The sequence below is a fragment of the Rhea pennata genome, chromosome 2, assembly GCF_028389875.1.
Source record: "Rhea pennata isolate bPtePen1 chromosome 2, bPtePen1.pri, whole genome shotgun sequence".
NCBI lineage: Eukaryota > Metazoa > Chordata > Aves > Rheiformes > Rheidae > Rhea > Rhea pennata.
In genome coordinates, this window is record NC_084664.1 from 139,833,163 (window position 1) to 139,849,704 (window position 16,542).

The following is a 16,542-nucleotide window of genomic DNA, read 5'->3' on the forward strand; positions in this document are numbered from 1 at the left end:
TGTATCTCTAGGGACATAGCATGCTAGTGCATTTTTTTAATCTCCAATCACATACCTCAGAGGAGATAATGCCGGCATCTTTATTTCACATTAAATGGAAAGAGCAATGTTGTCCCTTCCTGAGTGGGATGGCTGGAGGCGGGAGGAGATACCACCCAAACGGAGACAAAGCTCCCGCTGAACCTGCGCTCCGCAGTGACCTCAGAGAGGCAGCGATCTGCTGGGGCAGCAATCTGCTATAGAAGCAAAAGCTCGGAAATTGTGAGTAAGAAAACGGCCTGTTGTTTATTTCTACTGCATTCGGAGAAGCAGGATCCTGAGCACATGCTTTGTAAATAAACCAAAGACATTCCTGACTCCTATCATCAATTTCTCCTCCTAATGGAAAAAATCCAGCCAGTTTCCACTCGGTGAATAGGGGCAATAACATAAGCACAAACACAAGGTCAAGGCAAGTACTATCCTAACTCCTACTGGTACAACTCCACTCAAATCAGCGCAGGAAAATGGGTCCCTCGATAGAAAACTCAGAGATATATTTTCACATGTATTTGAATTTTCAAAACCATAAAACTGAATGTAAAAGGAACAGCAGTGCTCATCCCTTTGGCTACAGAGAAAGTTGCACTTGCAACAAAGTGAGAGTAGAATTTGATTTATCTGAAAGTTTTAATCTATGGACCAAAATTTCTCTCTTCTCAAGTGTGGGTAATTAGCCTAATCAAATCCCTTCTTATTCAGCCTTCCTAACTGCAAAGCAGATCTCACATAGCAATCCCAGCTGGCCTCATGAGCAATTGTGAGACCTACTTTTTTGGATGCAAGTGCTGTGAGATCCTGTGGATAACAGGTAATGAGCACTTTGTTTCTATATGGTCAAAAGTATTTTTCTATCAGCGTAAGTCTTTGGAAAACAATGTAATTGGAGGGGGAGGGAAAACTGTTTTCCTTTACGGCAAAGAGAAAAATTTAGAAAAAGCCTTCAGAATAACTACTTTGGTCACACACATGCTTTAGAGTTGGCGTTTGTCACCATTTGATAATGCAGCCTCCCTATTAAGGCTGTATTACAAGTAAGCACTAACAAAAGCCTTGAAATTTTCTGTATTTTATTTAAGTTGTGATCTATAAAAATATTGTATGTGGAGGCTTCTAGGATACTATAATAAGAAAGTGCATGTGGGGTTGAGTGCAGGCTCCAAGGTAAAGAGTTTCTTTAGGCGTTACTGTGCAATGCACAGGCAGGAGCCTGCCGTAAGCATTCATGCAAACAGCCCCCTGCACTCTGGTCATGTCCTGCAGGCAGATGGAGGGACTCCACCAGCGTGGGCAGGAGATTCAGGGCCAAACTAAAGCATTTGTCCACAAGAGCTTTCACTAACATAAGTGTTTCTCAAGGGATAGTGTAGTGGTTATCACATCTGCTTTTCACACTGAAGGTCCTGGGTTCAAGCCCCAGTGGAACCAGCACCAGGAAATCTTTGGGAGGTTGGACTAGATGATTTCCAGAGGTCCCTTCCAACCTTACTGATTCTGTGACTCTGTAACAACGCAGACAAAATAATCATTATAATGACAACTAGGTTGTAATTTGAAAAAGTGTCTTGTCTGCCTTATAACTTTCTTTTTGAAGGGTCCATCTCTTAACCAGATTTCTTGGAGGAGTAGAGCAGCAGCCAAGAGTGCACAGTAACCAAAAAGGTCTTGAGGAAAGGTACTGAGGGAGTCCTTCAGGCCCTGCCACTCCAAAGGTGCAGACACTGGAAAGAGAGGACAAATATTACCATCTGATGGAGAGGAGGAGAAGTAACAGCTGTAAAGAGGACAAAAGTCATACAAGACATTTAATGTGTCATTAAAAACAAGAAGGGAAAAACAATGGGCCCAAATTTTTAAAAAATAGAGAATCTAAAGGAAGTTGAATTAAAAGTTCTGAGAAATAACTGAACTGAAGGAGAAAGAAGCACTGTCCTTCTGGTCCTGTGACTTCTGTGCTTCTGCCTATGAGGTGGCCCAGCATTAAGAAATGGGAAAGCATGGCCCTTCTTCTGCTTGAAAGGGGCCAGTGAAAGGCAGAGGACAAGGTGGCAGACACACAGTAGGCCTGTGAGTTGTTAGTATAGCAATGTTTTCTGTATTTCTGTTTCTGGATGAAATTGTCCAGAGAGGAAGTATAGAGAAATATGGGAAGGAGATAGAAGTCAAAATCTGAAGGACCTCTTTGAAAACCTGGAGAAGAGCATAAGAATGATCTTCCAAAGGACATGTTAAAAGAGTGTCTACAGCACTGGGAGGATCAGAAGACAACAGAGAGAAGAAAGCATGAAATGACAGGATTGCAGAAGGAGCCTGTAACTGCTGAGGAGCAGATGGAGAGGCTGTGAAGTTGGGAATGACAGCCCCAAAGGAGCTGGGTTAGGGTTAAGGAGATAGAGGGTGCTTCCCACGCTAGCTGCGCACAGTCCCGCTCACTCTCCTCTGCTGGCTCCGGTGCACACCCAGCCCTGTGTTAAGCCAGAACAGAACTAACCCAGCAAAGCAAATAGTTTTCCACCAGCTTAGTGTGCTATTAAGCAATACTTTAAATAGCAAAGAAAATACAAGGGATGACATATGGAGACACTTTCCCACAGAAGCATTAAAAGGGAGTTTAGCACAGTGCCTAGTTTCAAGATGTACGAGTATCTTTGATGTCCAAAGCCCCTCTTTTACTACTGCTTGCAGCCTCAGAATGTTGAGTGGAGAGCAACACAGACAAACAGAAGCCAAAGTTTACTCTGAACAACAAACTAAAGAGATCACAAAATTTAAAAATAGGAGCTTAGTGCAGAAGCATGTTGTTCCTGCATACTCTAAAAGCTATGCAAATTAATGTGACAGGTTTTCTTCGCAGTGTGAAACAGTTTATATATTTAACTGAAACGGCAGATATATCAGCCACATGCATTTGGTCATAGATGTAACACAACCAATCATATATGGAGACACATAAGGTAGGAAAACGGCCCTCTGCCCAGGCAGCTGTGAAAGGAATATAGCCGATGAGCAACTAGGTCACGTTAACACTGTATCACAAAAGACACAAGCACAAGGGAATCCTATTGTCACAGAACTGACTTGCAGTTGCTGCAACATCTGGCTGCAGTGGGATCTCTATTAGGCTTTGTACAGTACTCTGGCGTACAGGAATAACTTTCTAAAAATCTTGAAAAATGCTTTACTAGCATAGCAAAAAATGGTGTTTAGTCATATTTATATAAATACATATTAGAGGTATAGAGCTATATATTATAAACATGAAATAATGATTAGATTTTACAGGGGCACAACAGAATTTTCTCAGTGTAATTTATTGATTATATTAACATATAATAGAGTTATTCCCAAAAGAAGGATGAAAGGAATATAATAATGAAAGTACACGTGTGGCAGGCAGCAGCAGAGTGTGGTAGTACATTTACATGCAGAGAACAGCCAAGAAGTGCAGGGACTCCATTTGCAGCAAACGTTTGGTGAGCAAGGACCTGATGTGTGGAGGAAGGAGGAAAAAACAAACGTTTCACTGTCCTGGCTCTGTTTCCGTGTTTGCTCATAGGACAATCTCTGACTTTTGCTGAGTCTGACTTACTGTTCAGCCTCTTCTTGGTATCTGCAGTGAGCACCTGCATTGTCGGAGCCTCTAGGATATTCCCGTTCATCACAAGCATGATAGGATAGAGACTTGAACTCAAAAGCCACTGGTGCAGGCATATCTTGCAGAGCTCGCAATATATTAAGACTGGCTGACGCTTGTCATTACGAGGGTTTAATTTCAGTTATACTTCTGTGCCCACCTTTACTCCTTGGGGCTGAGCCCCGCTCAGCTCTCTCCTGAGCAGCGGGGGACACCAGGCTGCCCGGGTACGCTCGCAGCGGGCAGCCCTATCGTGCCCGTGCCCGGCCCGGGAGTATGGAGCTGTGCTGGGGGCTCTGCCTTGCTTTGCCGTGGTTTGCAGGAGGAGGAGCAAGACATCCGGGAGCCCTGGCCTCTCCGGCTGCTGGGCTGCACGACGCAGGCACCTGCAGGCACGTTTCTTGCAGAAGTCGCAAGGTGCGGGAGTGATGGGGAGAGAATGCCACAGAGTCCGTGTGTTGGGAAAGGAAAGCAGGCAGGACAGAGCTGAAGAGGTGCTGCTGGCACAGCCCAGAGAGAAAAGCAGAAAACAGAACTCCCTTTTAGCAAAAAGCTGTCTGGAAAGGCTGGCCAGGAATTCTGAGCAAAGAAATCCCTTTTTGCTTTTGTCCCTCCTCTGTTTCGGGAAAGTGGACTCTCTGTTTATTCTTTGTAAATAAACAGGATTGCACCAGAGAATTATCATCCATCTCCCATCCAAGAGAAACACCCAAGAAAGCTTGAAATGCTGGCTCACCTCTCAGACCAAAATATGACAACACATCTTGTGCAGTTTCTAATGTCCTGAAATATTTGCATGAACGCTGGCATGAACTGGCAGACCTCGGCAGCCGCTGTAGGAAAGGAGCTGCTATTTCTGCAGCAGCCTCACTCTCCCCAAAAGCCCCACGAGGGGGTAAAACCTACCAGGAAGGCAGCAGCAGGGATCAGGCAGTCCAAGGCAAGAAATTTGCTAGCTCGGGCTGAACTACCTGTCTCCCATTCAGAAACTATATATTCCACCTCTCATGTTTTTAATATTGCTAGTAGTTTACAAAGTGGAACTGTACTGCCAGGGGAAAGGAGAGGAATAAAGCTCATCCATGTAAGTGGCGCTCGCTTCATGGGGAGCCCATGGGGAGTCTCTTGGGGGGGCCTCTCTCATCAGAGAAAAATCTACTGCCCTTGACTGCGTTGCCAGTAAGGAATTGCAGGTTTGCCTTACACGAATTCACCTTTGCAGCGCTCTCTCGGAGCGGGACGGAGGCTGGATCCCAGGTCTCGTCCCGCAGCGAACGCCAGCGTGTCTGCCACGAGCAGCCCCTAACAACTGCTCCGGGAGCTGCGGCTTGTCGATGAAAAGCTAGCAGCATTCGGCCAGCAATAACCTAGTCCTTCTGTGAAGTAAAGCAAGTTAATTAAGTTCATGTACGTCTCCTGGCCTGGCTAGACGTGTAAGTTACTGGAAGTGCAAAGCAATACCAGATAGCAACCAGGAGCAGCACAGGCAAAACTCCCATCTCGGATTGAAACGTTAGATGAACAGTACATGGGCAGAATGTAATCACCCGTGCTCAGCCACTCAAGTTGGCATGCCTAACTCCTAGGAAAAATTATGTGGGATTTTTGTCATGAATGACAACGGCTGATTTTACATCTTATCCCAAAAGACTCCACTCAAGATCCCTAGGAATTTTTTAAGTAACCACATATGTTGAACTGTTACTTATCTTAATGAAAAAAAGATAGTCACTTAACAAAAAGATATCCAGAGACAAGTTCACGCTATGGATTATAAATATGTACCCCCTGAAAAAGAGACAATTTTCATTTATACAAGCACAAATCTTCCATCTGAAAATACTAAATTTAATTGTTTTCCATCATATGAAGGAAGTCCTGGCTCCACTGAAGTCAATGGCAAAACTCCCATTGACTTCAAATGAATCGGGACTTAAACCTTTGTTTTTAAGAACGTGCCGACTTACTTTTAAATTTAAAAAAAAATCAAAAGAAAAATGTGCTTGTATTTAAAAGTTTTGATGCCAAGTCTCATCCCAGGGTGAATTACTTCAGCTTTGATATAAATCTATCAGAATAAGTTTAAAAAATGTAAAGATGAACACACCCTTAAAGAATAGCCCTGCTCTCCTCTTGTTCTTCCCAGGTCCACACAAAGGGATTTGCACAGAAAATAACATGAATCAAGGAGAAAAGATAAAACAACAAACTGAACAGTCGAACGGTCAACATCTTTACAGCTATAGTCTGCAGTTTGGAAGCAGGCAACATGTAATAGTTCTAAGCAAATTAATAGTAAAAATATTTATTTCCTCAGTTCCAATTTTATTAAGAGATGTCCAATATTTAAGAAATAAAAGTAATATATATAAATTAATTTACATCAAGTAAAAACTAATTAATTACAGATACTAGGTCGGAATAAAATACAGACTTTTTCCGTGTAATTTAATGTCTTACATCATACAAGAAAGCAGACATTTAGGCAGTCCAAAGGTCAAACTATTGCTGTATCTTGTCTCTGGCAGCTCTCAGGAATGGTTCTTTAAGGACAGAGTATAAAATCAGGGCAAGTATCGAAGTATCAGGTCAACATCTTCTAAAATAGTGTAGATGCAGATTTCATTAAAAGATTTTATTCTTTCTAAAAATTCATTAGAGATCTAAATCTGTTCTGTGTCTCATAATGTTGTCTTATGGAGATCAACGAAGTAACAGTGTGGTTTGGTAGCATATTACAGCTAGATCACACTGAAGCTTCTGCTTAAAAAAATATTTACATGCTTCCCATTGTAATCTTTATTCATTTATAGTAATATTAATCAAGAAATTCTTCTGTACTTTCTCATTTAATCAGAAAAATAGCTAGAGTCTTTTACCTTTGCTGAAAATTAACCAAGCTCCTAAACTCAAAATAATACCCAAACTAAATAAGCTATGAAGTTTTCCCAGATGCATTAACATAGCTCATCGATCATTGCAATGATATTATGACATGATGATGATATAATTTTGCTGTGTTAGTTACAGGGATACCAAAGCAAAAAAGGAATTGATGCTGCAGAAAGTTGTAGAACCGATTTCTCTACTTTCTGATTATGATTAAATCTTGATGTGCTTTGAAATCCCTGATATGTAATGCAAAACAGGATTTGGGGTGTTAGGAATGCATCCCCACCCTGCTTCAAGAACACTCTGTAAATTATCATCTGCAGACCCCAAATCCTTGAGTGGAGGGAGAAGAAGGAGAGAGAGAGGCTGAGAGGAGGAGGGAGAGAGAGAGAAGGAGAGCAAAAGAGAGAGAGATTAGAAGCACTTTTCACCTCTCGATCCCGTCAGTGTGATCAGCGCTGAGGACTGTGCTTCAAATCCAGTGTTATCGTTAGGCCCGATTGAAAGGAAGTCAAATAGTCTACTGAGAAAACAGTGGAAAAAGTAAGGTCCTGAAGAAGTAAGTGCTGCATGTTGAAACGTATGCATGTCACACCCCATTTGTCTTTCATATTGAAGAATAAAGCAGCCTGTCCCGCAGCAGTTATTATACACCATATTCTTTATTTTAAAAATGCAAGAAATTTGGCACAAAGAACAAAAAATCAACTGATGGAAAGCATTTATGTCATGGTTTAAATTAAGATCTTTGTAATGCAAGAATTACATCAGCAGTGGGCTTAGCTTAATGAAAATAAGACTGTTTTTAAAAACTATGAACGAACAAATCCTCTGTGCTTTCTGAAAGAGGGAGAAGGCAGAAGTGGATAAATAGACCATTTAAGCTGAAACGAGAGCAAATCACATTTTACTACCTGTATGAGTTACTGAACCTTTTACTCCACTGACAATTCTATATCAATGGAGTAAAGCAAGAAGTTATTTTATATTCACATGTGGATTTTAAACTTTTTTCAGGGCATATTAGGTATTATGAAGTCTCTTCAGTATTCTCATTGTTTGATGTTCTGGTTGAACATCAATTTGAAATTGAATTTTTAGATTTCTCTCTCCTGTGATGTATTTTTGTTTTCAGCTCCACCGAAGAAGTACTAAAATTTCAAATGTAACACTTATCAATCTTTTGAAATGTTTATTAACATATTATTTTGAATATAATGATGGTTAAAGATTTAATTAAAAAATCTTTCCAAATAATAAGAAACTATGAATAGGAGCCATTTGTGGCTAGTAGAAATGAAGTAAGAATGATTAGATTAATGTTAAATATATGGATAGAGGTAGCAAAAGGGAAATGTATTCTCTTCTCTTTGATATATATTGTTTGATATAAACCTTTGCCATATATCCTCTGTGCACATTTTTATCTTCATGCATCTGCTGAATGTTTTATGAGAATACAACCAGTAATACTCCAAAAGGAAAGAACTGTATTTAAGCAAGATAAAATAGGATAGGTTTCTAGAGGACATGAGTATAGAGTTCAAAAGCTAGAAGAAAAAAGTACTTCTACTGTAGTATGGTAAGTATAATTATATGTAATTTTAATATTTCTTACTACATTTATGTGACAGATGGCTGCAGTGTGATTGGATCAAATGTATGCTTCACTGTTACTGTGATGAAATGCAACTGCTTTATTCACAAAACAACGTATATATTTGAGAGGGTTAATGTATGTGTGTGTGCAAATACAAATGTACTGTTTGCATTATATAAAAAAATATCTAGACAAGCAAAAAAGTTCATTTCGATGACATCAGTTTTACAGGAAAATTTATTTTACAATATTTTGGATTCCTCAGTTTTCTTTTAAATAAGCATATTATGTCTTAAATATTTTGGGGTGTAAAAGTATGAGATGAACATTCAGAGCACAGAATGGACTAAATTTTATGTTCTGTATGTAACAACAATACAATCAAACTAATGCCAATATCTGAGAGTATGATGTATATTAACATATTGTTAATCAATCAGTTTTAAAGGTTTTCTGAATTAGTTATAGAGAATAAATTATCTCTGATATAAGTAAAACTAGCTATCCAAATCCTGAAAGTTACTTAGTCCAAGCAAAATCCCTTGATGTGTCCATTTTGATTTCTAGGAAGATAGTAAGTCTTATGATAGTATTTCTTCTTATCATATGTGAGAAAAAAAAAAGCCTTGTCCTATGTTACTACATGGAATCTCAGTAATGAAAGGATGAGCAGTAGAGGTTTTCTCACAATAAGATGATGTCAATATGTTAGAAAATAATTACTATCTTTCAGTTTCAGAGATGTGCTGTCATCTGTTTCAGTTTTATTTTAAAGAAGTGCAGAAAACTTTCTTTTTTTTTCACTTCCTTTGTGCTGTAAGAATGGATGATTGAAGGGAAAGGATTTAGGAACGTAGGGCCTGATTCTGTGCCAGGAGCCGATCAGAAACCACCACAGCATCCATAAGACCCACTCGAAAGCAGCAGCCGCAGGATTGGGCCCAATGCTAAAAGTGATCCAGCATGGAAGCAGGAAGGGAGAGAAGGGAATTGGATTTGTTGTTCTTTTTTTTACACAGCAAAATATTTCTTATCAATCAAGCACTACCACTCCTCATGTAATAGATGTCTCTCTGGGAGGACTCAAAGGCCTGTTAAGAATCTGTGAAGTACTTGGAAAAAAAAAAAAAAAAAAAAAAAAAAAAAAAAAACAGACAGTACACAATATTTACCAAGAAAGCCTTCCTTCTCCCATAGGATTGTTTTGAATAATTTATGTAGAAGTTAAACAGAATAAAAACATAATTTCAACTTGTCTGAATTTCAAAAATGGCTTTTCTTCCAAGAATTCTTTTCCTCCCTGATTTATGTCTTGTCATCTCAGATATCTAGTGCTTCCATTATCTCAAATATCAACAATCCCTGGGAAACAAAGCAGGATGGTACTTACCTTGCTAATGGTAAAAAGAGGGGGAAATATGTCAGACTTTCTCCCTACATAATTCAAGAGCAATCCAGGGAGCAGACGGAAAGTCACTAACTTCTAACCCATTTTCCTTTTTGCAGGTCACCTTTAACAAAAGTAGATACCCAGCAGTGTTACTAGTGATGGTATATGTTGAGATGGTTGTTCTGTGCTGTGGTGCCAACAGGAGCAAGGGGCTGGCATCAGAGACAGAGAGATCTGTTCCTGTCCAGGATCTCTAGTCCTGTACTGAGCAGTGTCTGCATGCTGCCATGTAACACACTTTGCTGCCACGGTATGCTTCTTAAAAATGCAATAAATAAGCACAGCAGTCGTTCTTATTTGAGTAAGCATCACTTCTATTTTGTAAGAGGACTTAACAGATGCTGCTAACTAAAAGATAACATTTCATCCAATCACTTGTAGGTGGATGGGAACAGGAATCTGTTCTCGTGCCCAGCTAAACTTTCTGAGCTTTCAAAATATGTGCACTGATACAAAGGGCATGTACATGAGAAGTATTTGTGCCAAGGGTCTTTTTCTTGTGAGCAAGGTTTTGACAGCTGAGATTGCCAGGCTGTATCCTGAGCGAAGTGTTACTCATGCTGTTGCTTACAAAGCAGATACTCCTCCTCAGGCACCAAGGCAAAACAGCGAGTCCTAAAATATATAGTCAGTGAAGCATGATTTCAGAAGAGCTGGCTACTCACCTGGTGCTAAATTTCTTCCTTCTACTAACTGCTAAATTGCATTAGACACTGATAAAAGCCCATTAAAGAATTTCCTTACATTAATTTTCTTAATATTAATTTTCCATGTCGGCAAGGGTTCTCATTACCACAAATATGTTATGCAACTGTGGCCTGCATGGATAGGATCACAACTGCTCTCTATTAAGGTATGAGCCACATCATGAAAATATTAGAGAATGTCTGTGTTAAAAATGACTATCTCCTGTTTAAAGAAGATTTATATTAATAGGGCTCCTCAGCCTAAAGTGTTTTGGGAAAACAATCCATAAGCTGCTTGACGTAGAGTTAATGTTCTGGGCCTGATCTTTGCAAATGTGCGTGCTCATAAACAGTTTTATTCGTGACCAAAGCTTTACCGAGTGTAACGGCTCGGTCTGTCAAACAACACGCATACGTGCTTGCAAAATGGCTGCGCGGGCGGGCGGGCGGGCGAGTCTGCGAAGCAGCGCTCTGGTACGAGACGGGGGAAGAATCCGGCCAGCACAGGCTCTATGAACACATAAACTTTTTCTAGAATATTGTAAAAGGTGGTACAGCTTTGGACCTGAAAGGTTGGGAGATTATTTACTGTTAATCCATCACTGTTACAAGCTATAACAAGAATTCTGCCCATGCTGTAAAAAAACAAACTAATAAGAACCGTCTTGACTCTAGGGCTTGACAGCTGCCCCAATTTGGGAGCGGGCGATTTGTGTCTACCTTGACCGGCTGCATAGTCAAATAGCAATTAATTAGGAGTAACTAGCAAATTAAAATTGGTATAGTATTCCTGTTCACTTGGAAGGGGATAATCATCATTAATAAATGCAGTTTTCTCACATTAACTAAATTTAATTGCCTCAAAAGGTTATAACTGGATGCGTAATTTTTTCCTTAAAAAAATAAAAGTTTAAGCTTATGCTCCTGAGTGTTTGGAGCTAAGCGTCATGCACAAATACGTACAGATACACGCAGACGGATTTTTGCCCCGCCAGCTCCAGTGACTGTTGTCTTTTCACTGTAATTGTCCTGACACATTCCTGCTGCCATTTATTTTAATCGTCCCAGATTGTGCCTCTCATTTGGAAACCCAAATGCTTAGATAATTTCAAAAGTAGTTTCTGAAAAAAGGATTTTTCATAAATCATTTTGTAATGCTACTGTTGTAACACGCTGCAAATTGGTTTGTTAGAGCACCATAACAGGATACTACCACTTAACTGCTCGGTCCTTCTGAAATGTTTACTTTATCCTACAAAAAATACCTAATTAAGCCTCATGATCAGCCTCATCGCATAAATAAGTGCTTCCCTGGGCTGCTAACAGGAAAACTGAGACACAGATGGGTTAACAGAGTTGCTAAAAGCCACACAGTAGCTGCATTTTTATTATAAGGGTTAGCTTGAAGGGTAGCTTCACTGATTTAAAGTATGAACAAAGGAAAGAGAATCCATATGAAAAACAAACGGAAAAAAAAGTCACCCTCTGTGGACAAATTTCTGCTGAAAAGGATACGCACAGTGATCAAAGCAAAGTTTAAAGAATGAGCGTCTGGAAAAAAAATGTTTAAAAGATGTTTTAGTTATAATAATGCAGTTACCCAAACGTCAGTGGATTTGATCAAAGCTGATCTGCAGAGCCCAGGTTTAGCATTAGGTGAGTCATTTTCTTTTATTAGTGATGCTTTTTCGTTCAAACGGGTAAAAAGGTGAGAGTGGGGATACGCTGAAGGTTTCATTGCCTCGCAGTAGGGCCAGACGAACCAGGCCCACCTAGTTTTACAATCTGGCCTACAGCTACTTTGTTTTTAACGAAGCGCAGCCGATGGCGAGGGCATGCCTCCGCACGCCGGGAGCCACGCAAACCCCGCCAAGACGGAGAGCCCCGCCGGCCGCCCCCGGCCGCCCCGCGGCCCGGAGCTCCGTCAGCCATTTTGTCCAGCCTCGGGACCTGCGTGGCTGCCTCGTCCCTGCGGCGGCGGTAATGGCGGCGGCGGTAATGGCGGCAGTAATGGCAACGGTGGCGCTGAGCCGGGGCTCGGTCCGGCAGGAGACCCTCGGCCCCGTGCAGCGCACCCTGTTACCTAGATTCGTAATCATCTTTTTCCTTAAAAAAAGTTAAAGCTTATCCTCCTGAGCATTTGAGGCCGAGCATCAGGCACAGACAGGTAGAGACACGCAGAGGTGCGCCCAGCGTGTGAGGCGCTTGGGGATCTGCTGTGACACCCTGCTGATGCCCAAAGCTGGCACTGGGGTTATTTTTTTGTGTGCTGTTGGTAGAGTGCCCGCTACAACGGAGCCCTGATCCTGCGCTGATCTAGACACCATTACGATAAACAGTATTAGCAGCGGTGTGAAAAGAGAGAGCTCGGGGGGCTGCTACCTTTCACAGCTTGCGGCTAGCGCCCTGTAATGGCCCTTTATAGAGCTTTCTCTCACCTGCCATTTCCTGTTGCCGAAACCTGAAGAATTTCTGTCAAAGGAGTTCTCTGCATCCAGGCGGCTCTCGGGGCGAAGGCCTCGGAGCTGGGAAGCTCCTGTGTCGTTCCCTCACCTGAACCACGGCTTTGCTGGGGGGGGGGGAAGCTGTTTCCCCCCAGGGTTTGGGCAGACAAACAACTTACTGCAGGACGTTCGTGTTTATGAGGGGGTTAAGGAATACGTAGGAATAGTTACTTGGCAGCCACCAAGATGCTGAACTTTCACACCCCCTGTTTTCCCTGCAGTAACTTGCTCCTCTGCCCATATGCTCGCTTCCCAGTTGGAAAACTGTTGCTTAAACAAACAAACAAACTGTGCCTCTGCAGGGCGAGACGAGGCGAAGGCAGCAGAGTCCCCATGTACAGCCTTAGCACTTGCATCGGAACCGCAGCTGACTGGTGACTTACTGTGTGATTTTAGGGAAATGAGCCCGTTTTGTCTCCAGGAAAGGACAAGACCGTGTGTCTACATCGCAGTCTAATTTTTCAATAAATTCTCTGCATCTTGGGTTTAATTTGTTTTTAACTAGACAAACGAGACTCAAAAACATTTGTGTTGCTAATAGCTGAACTACAGAAAAACTATTAAATAGCAGTTTGAAAATACGAATCATGACAAAGACAAACATGGTGTGATGGTATGAGCTGCCAGGTGCCTCTTCATGCAGCATTTGTTTGAAGACACACTTTTCTGTGACACAAAATAGCAGGTGAACAGGCACATGGCAAGAGGATATTACCCATTCATCTAAACAGGTTTATTTTTCCATATATGTAATTGAAATCTCCTTGAAGGCTTCCTTGTTTTCACAGAGCTTTTCTATTGCAGCCCATGCCCATGCCTCACTAGGATGGGACGGGGCCTCTTGGCTGCCATCACTTCTCCCATGGAGGAAGAAAAGGAGGCCACAATATGAAAATAACAGGCAGAGTCATGGGGTGACTTGTGTGGTTATATGAGTCACCCCAGCAGAACCATCTCCTGGACTAATTCATAGTCTGTATTTACATTGTACCACAGCCAGGCAGTCTTGAAATAGCTCCGAACCCAAGGATACCCCTTGGGTGCAGGCCAAGTGAGCACCATTTGTATAGCCCTTGCAGGCAGTTTGAATTTACTCTGAGGCTAAAGCTGCCTATGCAGCTCTGCCTGTCATCTGCCATCACAGGTGGACTTTGGGCTCTGCTAGAAAGGACACAGAGAGCTGGTCTTCCTGAAGCCATCCCCACCAATTCACTGCAGAGCTGGCTGGAGCTCTCAGCAGAGTGCTCCCAAACCAGCACAGGACCCCAAAGGTTTCCCTGGGAGAACTAATCTGGGCAGTCCCCAAGACTGGCTCTAAGGCACTCCAGCAGGCAAGTCCTGATGATAGGTGGCAATTTGTGCTGAGCTGCACTCTCACAGGAGTTTTAGTCCTTTTCCATTCATGTACTGAGTGTTCAGCACTGCCACCAAACTCAGCCCATGGACCCAGGGAGGAGAGGATGGCTCTGGAACCTGCAAGCATTTGCCATGGTTGCTAACTAATAAAACTACAGTGGTTCCCAGATTAACATAATTCAGCTGTCTATCTATGTTTATCAAGTCAAAGAGGGTTAAATAAAAACACTGTAATACAGTAATGAAAGCACCTAATGCACATAGCTTGTGCTGAAAGCACCAAACAGGAAACACTCGTACTTTTTTCGTACAGAGACACCAGTGCGAGCTCTCCCTGTGTGCGCACACAGTGTGGCACATGGAGTATAGGCTGCTTTGAACATAGGCAAACTTGCATTAACATGATAGGAGCAGTTACATTCTAGCATATCAGTGATCCATGCAAAATGGGTCACCAGGAGATTTAGAGACTGTACCTTTCAATCCAAGCCAAAGAGATACATCAAGGCACGCTGACATGAAGCATGACTGACACCCCTCGAGGCATCTTCCGTGCAGTGAGAGGTAGTGATGCCGAAGGATGTCAGCTAGCAGTTTCAGACACAATGCCTATACATAATCTCAGAGGAAAAAAGAAAATAGGATTTTGCTTCCTCTTACTCTTGGGGGAAAAAAAAGCAATCAATCAATCTCCTTCCCCTAGAAGAGTTAACAGGTCTCCAAAATGCTCTAGCACATCGGAGGTCTCTCACAAGCACTCAGTGAGGGAGTCGTGGTTCAACATTTCCCTGCCAGAGAACGTGGGAGTCTCACAGCACTCTGCCTGTGGCAAGGCACCTTGGGTGCTTACAGCCCTTGGGGGTTTAGTTTGTAAAGTGCACAAGGAAGGCTAAGGTACTTAGTGCAAAGCCAGAAGTCCAGGGGATTTCTGTGCATAGGGAAATCCAAAAGGCCTGGGGTTTGTAATCTTCTCCCAGCCCAAACCCTCAGCCCTGTGAGGCGATGGAGCCACTCTCTGGATCCTACGAGAATTTCAGGGAAGCAATAGTCCTGCTGCTTTCCTTGTGCTGTGCAGAATCAGGCCGTGGCGGATGGCCGGTGAAGGCTGGGGAACTCGCTGCGCCCCTCCTGACCCACCAGAAGCTGCCTGCCGTCCTCCTTGCCCAGTTGGCTCCTTGGCCTGGCCATGGCAAACCAGCCCGGTGGCCTCGCAGACGCTCTGCAGCTGGCACGGCCGTACCACCACCGGGAGAGGCAGCACGGCAGGACCTGAAAGAAGACATCTGCTCATTCCCTGAAGCTGCTGCAGCCCCACGGCTCGTGACGTCCCCTCGGAGGCAGGCTGCCGGCACCTGCCTGTGCACCAGCGGTTGGCTAACACCAGTGTGCTGGTTCGGGTGGTGATTTTTTTTTGTGTTCCTCACTGATATATCATGCTGTAGGCCAAGCCGCTGTTTGCTTCAAGACGAGCTTGGTGTTTTCCCTACCAGTAAGATTCAAAGCACCACCTAAAGTCAACCTGCACTGCAGAGCTTTGCCCCCACGGTGACTAAGCGGCGCTTGGGAAATACCCTCTTGCTGGCACCAGTTTGCTGATGAAAGCCCTGGCATAAGCACAGCTGGGGTGGCAGCAAGCGCCTCACCGGCTGCCCTGGGGGCGCCGATGGCAGTGGGGTCCCCGTGGGTGGCACTCGCACTCTCGGCCTGAGTACGAACGAAGGTGGGAGGCTGCGGAGCCGGGATTGCGCGTTTTCAGGGCACGCTCTGCTCATCCTGAGTGCCCTTTCGGCTGCAGAACCGGGCAGCGTTTAAAACTCGTGCCTGGTAAACAGGGCTCGGCACCACAGAAGAGGCCTCCAAGAAGAGGGAAAAGCCCACGCCTCATGTTTCCATAATTTTGTGCGTTTAGAAAAGATGTTTAGTTTTCTTAACGTAAATATTTTTGCATTTCATGTTGAATAGACTAGAAGCTTCTAGAGAAAGTTTCACAAACAAATAGCTGCATCTGGATTTTTTTAAATGAATTTTTTATACAGATGTTGATGCCTTTATTTTGAATGTATAATAAACATTTTTAATCTAAGTATTTGCTTCTTTAATAACTTAAAACTAATAATTTCTTTGCTAATAGCTACCCTATTTTGCCATAATTACACTGTTTTAAAAGAAGAAAGAAGTAATAAAAGCTTCTGTAATTAGGGTGGAAAAGAGATTTTGTGAGGAGGGAAGTATAAGTTGGGAACATAGTATAGTACTGATATAAAAGCTACATACACTTAAACTTTCATGTAATATATTTCAGTAAACAAAGTCCCTCATCTACGTGTTAAAGACTATACGCAATTAAAATGTTAAAAACAGGGATTTATTAATAAGTTCTT

The 16,542-nt window shown here is 42.5% G+C and overlaps 1 non-coding gene across 1 annotated transcript; it reads left to right on the forward strand.

The window, feature by feature from the left end:
- The first annotated feature begins 1,397 nt into the window (after positions 1–1,397).
- On the forward strand, positions 1,398–1,467 carry TRNAE-UUC (transfer RNA glutamic acid (anticodon UUC)). The gene has a single exon. It is a non-coding gene; the product is annotated as a tRNA-Glu (tRNA).
- The last annotated feature ends 15,075 nt before the right edge of the window (positions 1,468–16,542 follow it).